The following is an 11,887-nucleotide window of genomic DNA, read 5'->3' as shown; positions in this document are numbered from 1 at the left end:
AAATACAGAAACTGCAAAAATTTTACTACTTTCATAGATTTCGAGAACAAAAATTACTGTTCCATTGCATTCTCTTCTATGATTTCAAAGACTTTTAACTTCTGAAGAATTTCTGATTAATCTGGTGCTGAAATGAATTGAGTTTTGGGTGTTTGAAGTTTGGTTTGAGGTTGCTTTGGGTTATTGTTTGATTAAGACTGTCTTGTACTGTTTCGTATCCATTTTTCTTGTTTGCATTGGTGTTGTTGGTGCTGAATTCTGTTGTTTACTGCTGAGTGTTCACTTCTTTTTCATTGTCAATTTCCAGGTACACGCTCTACAACTTGTATAAGGTGAATGCTTGACTTGAAGGGTGAAATGAAAAATGGAATTGTAGAGCTTAACATTAGTTTGTTATTCATAATTTAGTTCATGTCCTTCCTTCTTTTCTGAATCTTTATTCTCTGAACCTATAGTAGAAAATCTGCTTTTGTAGTGATAAATGAACTATGGACTCTAGCTATTTAGTTTTCTTCTAATGAGTTCGAGTGTGTGCTGGGTAAAGGAGTTGTTAAGGCTTTGAGGTTTAATTTAATGCTTTGGGGGTTGTATACCTTTGTTTAGTTTGTGCTGAAGATCAATGTAGTTTTAGCTGTGATGACCATTTGAATTCATTGAAATGCTATGTATTGGCTTGTATGTATATCAATTTACCCAAACTCTATTTTGTAAGCATGTTCACTCTCGAAGTCAAGGTTCAGATTCATGTTGAAACTAGTTAAAAACTGGTTTCAGGCGTAATGATCAAATGATTGCTTGATTTGGAAAATGTTTATTTGGTCATTTTATGTGGGAATAGCTAAGATTAGAAAGCTAGATAGATAATTGGTGTTTGATATTTCAAAATCGGAGTTTAAGTTTGCTAAGTCAATTTCAAGTTCCAATTAATATCATTAATTTTCATTCCTTGATTGGCATAAAATTTGGGGCATAGAACTAGGGCCTAACGCAGACCCAGCTGAATGGTATGTCGAATACAGACCCCTGGGCGCCTTTGCTTCATCAAAAATTGGGCTGGGTTTGAGCCCAATTTCTAAAGACATTTTAAAAGGGGTCTGTTCAATGGTGTTTGAAATAGTTTTCCTTTGGGTATTTAATTCTCTAATACAATGCGTTTAGTAACTTGTAGGGTAGAACCCTTAGTTTAAACAAGTAGAAGTGTCCGCAAATTTTCCTTAGTTAATTAATTGGGCTTTTCAAATATAGATCGGAGGTGCGTCGTGCCAAATGAAATCTTAAAATGCATGGCCCTCTACTAATTTCTTATGATTTAGATATAAAATAACAAGTGTTCGTAGTTTGCTTTAGGTCCGTTTAATATACCACTGTGATTGTGGACACGTTCGCGTGATATGATTACGATTTCTAAAAACAAAACCGGAGTATGCATTCGCGCAACTTCGGCTAAACTTTCTTAATAATAGTAGTGCATTATTAATTGTGGACACGTTCGCGTGACATGATGGGTACACGTACGCGTGACTCATTTCACGATAATTTTTCTTTAAGCTGTAAAAGATAAAAGCACATAGGTTCTAAAATCAAGTAATTGGACAATTTAATAAGCCACGTATGATCAAAGCGACCGTGCTAGAACCACGGAACTCGGGAGTGCCTAACACCTTCTCCCGGGTTAACAGAATTCCTTACTCGGATTTCTGGTTTGCGGACTATAATACAGAGTCAAGTTTTCCTCGATTCGGGATTCAACCGGTAACTTGGGACACCATAAATCTCCCAAGTGGTGACTCTGAATCTTTTAACCTTAAATCCTGTTTCGATTGTCCTTTAATTGGAAAGACTCGTTTTATTTATACCCTTCCGGGGGTGTAGTAAAAAAAGAGGTGTGACAGGGAGGTGATTTCAAAACTCACCCGAGGCCCCCGGGACCTCAACCAAAGGCACCTACATATCCTAAAACCTTATTCAAACTTGTTCCAATCATCAAAACACCTCAAACAACACAAATCACCCAAAACACATCGGATTCAAGCCTAAGTTTCTAAAATCTTCCACATTCCGCTTTTGATAAAAAAACTAACCAAACCACGTCTGAATGATCACACATCCCAAATGACACAATAGAACTACTGCAACTCTCGGAATTCCATTCCGACCTCTATATCAAAATCTCGCCTACCAAACCGAAATCGCCAAATATCAACTTCGCCAATTCAAGCCTAAATCTTCTTCGTACATCCAAAACTCATTCTGATCACGCTTCTAAGTCCCAAATCACCTCCCGAAGCTAACCGAACCATTGGAACTCACATTCGAGCCCTCTAATACATAAGTCAACATACGATTGACTTTTCCAACTTAAACTTCCTTAAAAGAGACTAAGTGTCTCAAACCTTACCAAAATCATTCCGGACTCGATCCGACCAACTCGATACCACAAAACACGGATTACGAAGCATAATGAAGCAGAAATAGGGAAAACAGAGCGGTAACTCATGAGACGACTGGCCGGGTTGTCACATCCTCCCCAACTTAAACAAACGTTCGTCCTCAAACGAGTCAAGAAATATACCTGAAGCCATGAATAGGTGAGGATATCTGCTCTGCATCTCCTGCTCGGTCTCCCATGTAGCCTCATCCACGGGACAACCTCTCCACTGCACTTTCACTGAAGCTATATCCTTTGACCTCAACTTTCGAACCTGACGACCCAAAATGGCTACTGGGTCCACATCATAGGTCAAATCATCATCCAACTGAATCGTGCTGAAATCCAGAATATGAGACGGATCCCCAATATACTTCCGGAGCATAGAAACATGAAATACCGGATGCACACTCGACAAGCTGGGTGGCAAAGCAAGCTCATAAGCCACCTCCCCAATCCTCCGAAGCACCTCAAAAGGCCCGATGAACTGAGGACTCAATTTCCCTTTCTTTCCAAATCGCATAACACCCTTAATGGGTGAAACCTTCAATAGAACCTTCTCACCAACCATGTAGGACACATCTCGAACCTTCCTATCATCATAACTCTTTTGCCTCGACTGCGCTGTACGAAGCCTCTCCTAAATCACCTTCACCTTTTCTAAAGCATCCTGCACCAAATCAGTTTAGCCTAGCCTCACCGGGCTCGAACCAACCAATTGTAGATTTACACCGCCTCCCATGCAAAGCCTCATATGGAGCCATCTGAATACTCGACTGGTAGCTGTTGTTATAAGCAAACTCTGCAAGTGGTAGAAACGGATCACATGACCCTCTGAAATCAATGACACAAGCACGCAACATGTCCTCCAATATCTAAATAGTGCGCTCGGACTGCCCGTCCGTCTGAGGGTGAAAAACTATGCTGAGTTCAACTTAAGTACCTAACTCTCGCTGCATAGACCTCCAAAACTGTGAAGTAAACTAAGTGCCCCTATCTGAAATGATGGAAACTGGGACACCATGCAAACGAACAATCTCCCGGATATAGATCTCTGTCAACCGCTCTGAGGAATAGGTAGAACACACAGGAATGAAGTGCGCGGACTTGGTCAGCCGATCGACAATCACCCAAATAGCATCGAACTTTCTTAAAGTCCGTGGAAGTCCAACAACAAAGTCCATAGTGATCCTCTCCCACTTCCACTCGGGAATATCTATCCGCTGAAGCAAGCCACCTAGTCTCTGAAGCTTATATTTCACCTGCTGACAATTGAGACACCGAGCTACAAATCCCACAGTGTCTTTCTTCATTCTTCTCCACTAATAATGCTGCCTCAAATCCTAATACATCTTTGCGGCACCCGAATAAATGGAATACCGCAAGCTATGAGCCTCCTCCAGAATCAACTCCCGAAGCCCATCCACATTGGGCACACAAATCCGGCCCTACATCCTTAACACCCCATCATTACCAATGGTTACATCTCTAGCATCATCATGCTGAACTTTGTCCCTAAGGACTAGCAAATGTGGATCATCATACTGGCGCTCCCTGATACGATCATATAAGGAAGACCGAGAAACCACACAAGCCAATACCCGACTGGGCTCCGAAATATCTAACCTCATGAACCTATTGGCCAAGGCCTGAACATCAACTGCAATAGGTCTCTCCCCAACTGGGATATATACCAAACTCCCCATACTCACTGCCTTCCAGCTCAAAGCATCGACTACCACATTTACCTTTCCCGGATGGTACAATATAGTGATATCATAATCATTAAGCACCTCCAACCATCTCTGCTGCCTCAAATTAAGATCATTTTGCTTGAACAAATGCTGAAGACTGTGATGATCAGTGAACACCTCACAAGACATACCATACAAGTAATGCCTCCAAATTTTCAATGCGTGAACTATGGCAGCCAACTACAGATCATGAACGTGGTAGTTCTTCTCATGGGGCTTCAACTGACGAGAAGCATAAGCAATAACTCTACCCTCTTGCATCAATACACAAGCAATCCTAACTCTTGAAGCATCACAATACATGGTATATGAACCTGAAGTTGATGGCAAAACCAATACTGGAGCTATGGTTAAGGCTGTCTTGAGCTTCTAAAAGCTCTCCTCACACTTGTCCGACCATACAAATGAAGCACCCTTCTAAGTCAACTTGGTCAGAGGCGATGTGATAGATGAGAATCCCTGAACAAACCGACGATAATAACCCGCCAAACCAAGAAAGCTGCGAATCTATGTGGTGAAAATGGTCTGGACCAACTCTAAACCGCCTCTATCTTCTTCGGATCAACCTGAATACCCTCGCTGGACACCACATGCCCTAAGAAAGCCACTGAACTAAGCCAAAACTCACACTTGGAGAATTTTGCATAAAGCTTCTCCTCCCTCAATCTCTGCAACACAACTCTCAAATGCTCCGCGTGCTCCTCCAGACTACGCGAATATACCAGAATATCATCAATGAAGACTATGAAAAACGAGTCAAGATAAGGCCGGAACACACTGTTCATCAAATGCATGAACGCTGCTAGGGCATTGGTCAGCCTAAAAGACATCACCAAGAACTCATAATGACCATATCGGGTCTCTGAAAGCTGTCTTAAGAATATCTGAATCCCGGATCTTCAACTGTTGATAACCTGAACGGAGATCAATCTTGGAGAATGCTCTCGCTCCCTGAAGTTGGTCGAATAAATCATTAAGGCGAGGTAAAGGATACCTTTTCTTAACTATTACCTTGTTCACTTGCCTATAATCAATACACATCCTCATAGTGCCATCCTTCTTCTTCACAAACAGAACCAGGGCACCCCAAGGTGACATACTAGGCCGAATGAACCCTTTATCAAGGTGTTCCTAAAGCTGTTCTTTTAATTCCTTCAACTCCGCTGGTGCCATACGATACGACAGAATAGAAATGGGTTGAGTGCCCGGCACCAGGTCAATACAAAAATCAATATCCCTGTCTAGTGTCATGCCCGACAAGTCTGCAAGAAACACATCGAGAAAATCCCTCACAACTAGAACTGAATCAATACTGGGAGTCTCAGCACCGTCATCCCTCACAAATTCTAGATATGAAAGACAACCCTTCCCAATCATACAATGGGCTTTCAAGAATGAGATCACTCTACTGGGAACATAATCAATCATACCTCGCTACTCAATCTGTGGCACACCCAGTATGGCCAATATGACTGTCTTAGCGTGACAGTCTAGAATAGCACGACATAGAGATAATCAATCCATGCCCAAGATGACATCAAAATCCACCATGCTCAATAGTAATAGATCCACTCGGGTCTCTAGACCCCCAATAGTCACCACACACGACCAGTACATACGGTCTACAACAACAGTATCACCTATCGGGGTAGATACATAAACAGGTAAAGCAAGAAACTCACGGGGCGTACCCAAATAACGAGCAAAGTATGATGACACATAAGAAAAGGTGGAACTGAGATCAAAAAATACAGAGGCATCTTTATGGCAGACTGAAACAATACCTGTAATAACAGCGTCTGAAGCAATAGCATCGGGTCTGCCTAGGAGTGCATAGAAACGGGCCTGACTGCCACCTAATCCACCTCCTCCTCTAGGCGACCCCTAGCTGACTGTCCTCTACCCCTAACTGGCTGGGCGGGTGGTGGTGAAGTAACTGGTGTTGAAACCGATTGCTGACCCCTCTGCCGAGATGAACTCGCAAGACGACGAGGGCACTACCTCCACATATGACCCATCTCACCACACTCATAACAACTCCCAGGTGCTGGTGCTGGGGACTTAAGGGAGCCCCGATGACAGGGATAACTAGCAGAAGGACCCGACATAGACGAACCCTGAACCAATGGAGCACGAGAAGAACTCTGCGTTGGAAGGGCACCAAGAGATGAACGGCCCTGCTGATAACTGTGAGAACCATGGCCAGATGATGCTTTGTGGTGAACTGGATGAGCCGTCTGAGCATGTCTGAATGAACGGCCTCTACCGTGCTGAAACTGATCCCTTGAAGGAGCACCACTATAACTACCAGATACTCGAGGCCTCTTGGCCTCCCTCTCCTATCACTCTTGGTGACGAACAGACTCAATCTCACATGCTATATCCACAACCTCCTCAAAGGTAGCACCAGTCACCCTCTCCCTGGTCATCAGAATACGGAGCTGATAAGTAAGACCATCAACAAACCTCCTAATCCTCGCTCTATCTGTTGGGACCAACCAGATGGCATGACGATCCAACTTAGAGAACCTCAAATCATACTGCTACACGGTCATCTCCCCCTAACACAACCACTTAAACTGCCTATGCAGCTCCTCTCTGCGAGACTGCGGCACATACTTCTCCAGAAAGAGAATGGAGAACTGCTGCCAGGAAAGGGGTGCTGCACCAATAGGCCTACGCCTCTCAAAATCCTTCCACCAAGTGAAAGCAGCTCTTGAAAACTGATAGGTGGTAAAAGCGACCCCGCTGGTCTCCAGAATACCTGTAGTACGAAGCATCCTCTGACACTTATCCAAAAAGCCCTATGCATCCTCGCCCTCTACACAACTGAATGACGGAGGCTAAAGTCTACCAAACCTCTCCAACATATGCTGCTCGTCCTCCGACATGGCAGGAACTACATAGTCCTGAGCAGCTGCAACCGGCTGGGCTGGATGTACCCCCGGCGTCTAGAGTCCCTGCACGACTTGCTCAGGTGTGCGAGCGGCGGGAGTCTGATTGCCTCCCCTGGCCTGAGAAGTAGCTGCGGCTGTAGTGGCTGAAATAGCCTGAGCTAGGCCAGTGCAAACTAATAAGATTTGAGCCAAGGCCTCCTGAAGACCCGGAATCATGATGGGCACAGCTGGTGCCTGAACTAGTGCTGTTGGAGCATCCATAGCTGGAGCTTGATCTTGAGCTAGGATAGCTGGTGGATCTACAGGTGCTGCCCTCGCTGCTCTGCCTCTACCACGACCACGATCGCGTCCAGACCTATGGTGGCCACAACTGGTGGCACAGGTGGTCATCCACCCTGTCTGATAGCGCGTGTCCTTACCATCTGTGAGAGAATAGAATAACAGAAGTTTAGTACTCAGATCAACAAGTTCGAACGATAAGAATTTCAAGATATGAAGTTTTCCTAAAGGTTCTGCAGCCTCTCGAGGATAAATATAGGCATCTCCATACCGATCCGCGAGACTCTACTAAACCTGCTCATGACTCGTGAGACCTATGTAACCTAGACTCTAATACCAACTTGTCATGACCCTAACCCGGACCCGATTGCGATGGCACCTCTCGTGTAGACAATGCCAGCCAACTATTCCAAATTCGACGTTAAACAGTTAAACCAGCAGTAAAATAGTCTAAAGACATGATTAATAATACGAAGTACCAGATACTATCGATAAAAAATGCGGAAGTATAACCCAACACAACCCTAACCAGGGTGTCACAAGTCACGAGCATCTAACAACACGGAATCCTCAAATATAATTACAGAATGTAAACACTGAACTAATGACATAAAGGAAAAGAGATAGGGAGGAGCTCTAGGCTGCGACACTAACAGCTACTTAAAGACTCCTCGAGATCCGCCTGAAGCTGGAATGAATCAGCACTCGGGAGCGGGACCAGCTACGCCTGAATCTGCATACGGGGTGCAGGGAGTAAAGTGAGTACTCCAACTCAGTGAGTAACAAATGTAAATAACAACTAAAAGTAAGAAAACACGTTAGGCACAAGGCATTCTATAATGAAGCAGAAAACCATTTAAAGTAGTAAACCAGCGAAAAGTCAAGTAAAAATCCTTTCTCAACAAGTAAACAGGTAATTGACAAGCAGTTAAGGCAAAGTAAACAATTAGAAGTTCGCCCCTCGGGCACAGTATCAACAAATCCGCCCATCAGGCAACATCTCAGAACAATACCAGCCTCTCGAGCTCAATCTCACATCACAATGGGTACTCGCGCTCACTGGGGGTGTGCAGACTACTGGAGGGGCCCATTACGGGCCAAGCGCAATAACAAGCCATCTCATGGCATCAAATCTAGACCCTCGGCCTCATATCAATCAAGCCACCTCGTGGCGTACATATCTCAGGCCCTCGGACTCAAATTAGTATCAGTGTTTCCTCACAATATAGGCCCCTGGCCTTACTCAGTCAAAAATTATCACAAGCCTCTCGGGCAATAGTAAAATAGTGTTTCTCAACCCAAACATCATTTAAAATATCATTTAAGTATTAAAATTGAGTAAACATGGCTGAGTAGTAAAACAGTGGAAAATAACATGACTGAGTTCAAGTATAAAGTCTAAATAGTGAGAAAATATCAATAAAAAATCTCCGAAGGATTTAAATAGTTGGCACTAGGCCCTAATATGACATTCATCCCAAATAATGATGATAACAAATAGTTTTCAATCAAATACGCGGTAAAATAGTCATTCGGGACGGACCAAGTCACAATCCCAACAGTCCACGACCCCACGCTCATCATCAAGCATGTGCCTCACCTTAATATAGCACTACGATGTGCAATCCGGGGTTTGAAACCCTCAGAACATCATTTACAATCATTACTCACCTCGAATCGGCTAAATCTCTAACTCGCGATGCCTTTGCCCCTCTAATCAGCCTCCACGCACGTCGAATCTATCCAAAATCAGAACGAGGATATCATATGCTAAGGGAACAAAGCCCAAGCAAAAACAATCAATAAAGGGCACAAATCCCGAAATTAGCAAAACCTGACCCCCGGGCCCACGTCTCGAAATTCAGAAATTTTTATACCAATAGATTCCTTATCTTCCCATGAGTTCATACATATCAAAAGTTCTCAAATCCGACCCCAAATGGTCCTTCAAATCCCCAATCAAAAGTCTAAATTTCCAAGCCCTAGTTCTTCAATTTTAGGCTTAGATTCCATGATTTTATAGGTGGAATTCACACAATAATCTAGTTTTAAGTCCAAGAATCTTACTCCAAGTGATTCCCCTCGAACCCCTCTTCAATCTCCTTCAAAATCTCCAAAAACGACCAATTATGGAGGAAATGAGCCCCAAAATCGCGGACAAGACGAGTTAAAAACATTCTGCCCAGACCTTAATTTCCTTCTTCGCAAACGTGGCCAAAGCCTCGCGTTCGCGAAGCACAAAAATAATGTTGACCATAATCCTCTTACACGAACGCGATACGACCCACACGAACGTGATGCTTTTCCCAGATGAACCTTCGCGAACGCGGTCCTTCCATCGCGAACGCGATGGGTTAATTTCCACTGAAGCTTGACCTTTCAATTCCTTCTATGCGAACGCGACTACACGCCCGCGAACGCGATGCACAACCTCACAGCCCTTTGCGAACGCGTCACCTGCCTCCCGAACGTGAAGGCTAAACTTCCACCTCCCTAAGCAGACTCTTTGCGAACGCGAGGATCCTCTCGCGAACGCGAAGACCAAAATGTCTGCAACTAATGGAACTCAAAATCTGCAATTTTTCAAACTTCAAAATGATCCGGTTGACCACCCAAAACTCACCCGAGGCCCTCGGGACCTCAACCAAAGGCACCAACATATCCTAAAACCTTATTAAAATTTGTTCCAATCATCAGAACACCTCAAACAACATCAAATCACCCAAAACACATCGGATTCAAGCCTAAGTTTCTAAAATCTTCCAAATTTCGCTTTTGATCAAAAACCCAACCAACCACGTCCGAATGACCTGAAATTTTGCACACACATCTCAAATGACACAACGGAACTACTGCAACTCTCGGAATTCTATTCCGACTCCTATATCAAAATCTCGCCTACCAATCGGAAATTGCCAAAATATCAACTTCGCAAATTCAAGCCTGAATCTTCTCCGGACCTCCAAAACTCATTCCGATCACGCTCCTAAGTCCCAAATCACCTCCGAAGCTAACCGAACCATCGGAACTCACATCCAAGCCCTCTAAAACATAAGTCAACATCCGGTTAACTTTTCCAACTTAAACTTCCTTAAAAGAGACTAAGTGTCTTAAACCTTACCAAAATTATTTCGGACTCGATCCGACCAACCCGATACCACAAAAATACGGATTACGAAGCATAAAGAAGTAGAAATGGAGGAAACGAAGCGGTAACTTATGAGATGATTGGCCAGGTCGTCACATTTAAATATGAGGGAAGCTCTGTCTATCACCTTTTTAATCTTTATGTTGTTACAATTTCCATTCGTGAGCAAATCCACTATGATCTTCGAGTCCATCTTGATAGAGAAATTACTGTACCCATTCTACCTACACCATTTCCCTCCAAACTCTGTCGCTTTAGCCTCTGCTATGGTATTATTATCACAACTGATAGGAATAGAAAAAGCCGTAATAAGGTCCCCTTGACTGTTCCTGACCACCCCTCCAATGCCTGCCTTACCACTTTTTTGCAGTAGTTTCCATCCTATTAACTTTGACAGTGCCAGGTAGAGGAAACTCCCATGTAACTTGTATCCATTTTTGAGATGGTTTGAGTCTCTCGATCTTATCACATAATAAGGTTCATTCCATCTGAGTGTAGTCACCAGGTACCATATTGGAGATAGTTGCTTTCAATGTCCATATGATTTGGTGTCTCATAGAGTTCAGCTGAAACTTCTTCTCTTTTCCATATCTGCAAGCATTTCTTTATTTCCAAAGTTTCCAGCATATGATTGTGGGAGCTATCTAAAGCATTTGATTGTGCACTTTATTGTTGATCGTTGTCTCTCACTATCTTTTGAAGGTAGAAATAATAGGCTCCCGTTGATGTTCGATTCCAAATGTATTTCCTATGTTGTTCCATATGAAGATGGCAGCTTCACTACTATTAAAGACATGTTGAACTGTTTCTACCTGCGCAGAAGAACAACAAGAACATCTGAAAATAATATTAGTACCAAATCTACAAATAACATCATCAAAATGGCAGTCTGTTTTTGAAAATTCTCCAAGATATAAAGGACATTTTAAAAGGGAGAGAATTATGCTAGATTTTAGATATTCTTCTATTTCTTGAATATAATAGAATGTCATGCTGAGTTAGAAGAAAATCTCCCATCATTAGAAGTAGTCCAAACAGGGAAGTCATCCTTATTTGGGTCTCCTATTTCCAAGTGAGCAATATTATCAATAAGATGCGTAGGGAGAACATCATTGAGTTTGTCAATATTCCATTCTCCATTATTCATGAAGTATTTCACGTGTACTTTAGAAGATCTCCCACTACCTTGTAAGATGTTGGCTAAAGCATCTTTACCTATCCAGTTATCCCACCAAAAGCTACAATTACCTTTTTGTATTTCCCATCTAATATTTTTCTCCGCTTTTTCCCTGATTTTGAGCATGTTTCTCCAAATATGAGAATCAGTGGGATTTAGTTTTTTGTTCGGTGGATGGGCTCTTTTGCAATATTTATTCTTGAG

The sequence above is a fragment of the Nicotiana tabacum genome, chromosome 3, assembly GCF_000715075.1.
Source record: "Nicotiana tabacum cultivar K326 chromosome 3, ASM71507v2, whole genome shotgun sequence".
Classification (NCBI taxonomy): Eukaryota; Viridiplantae; Streptophyta; class Magnoliopsida; order Solanales; family Solanaceae; genus Nicotiana; species Nicotiana tabacum.
This window is presented reverse-complemented; position numbering follows the sequence as displayed.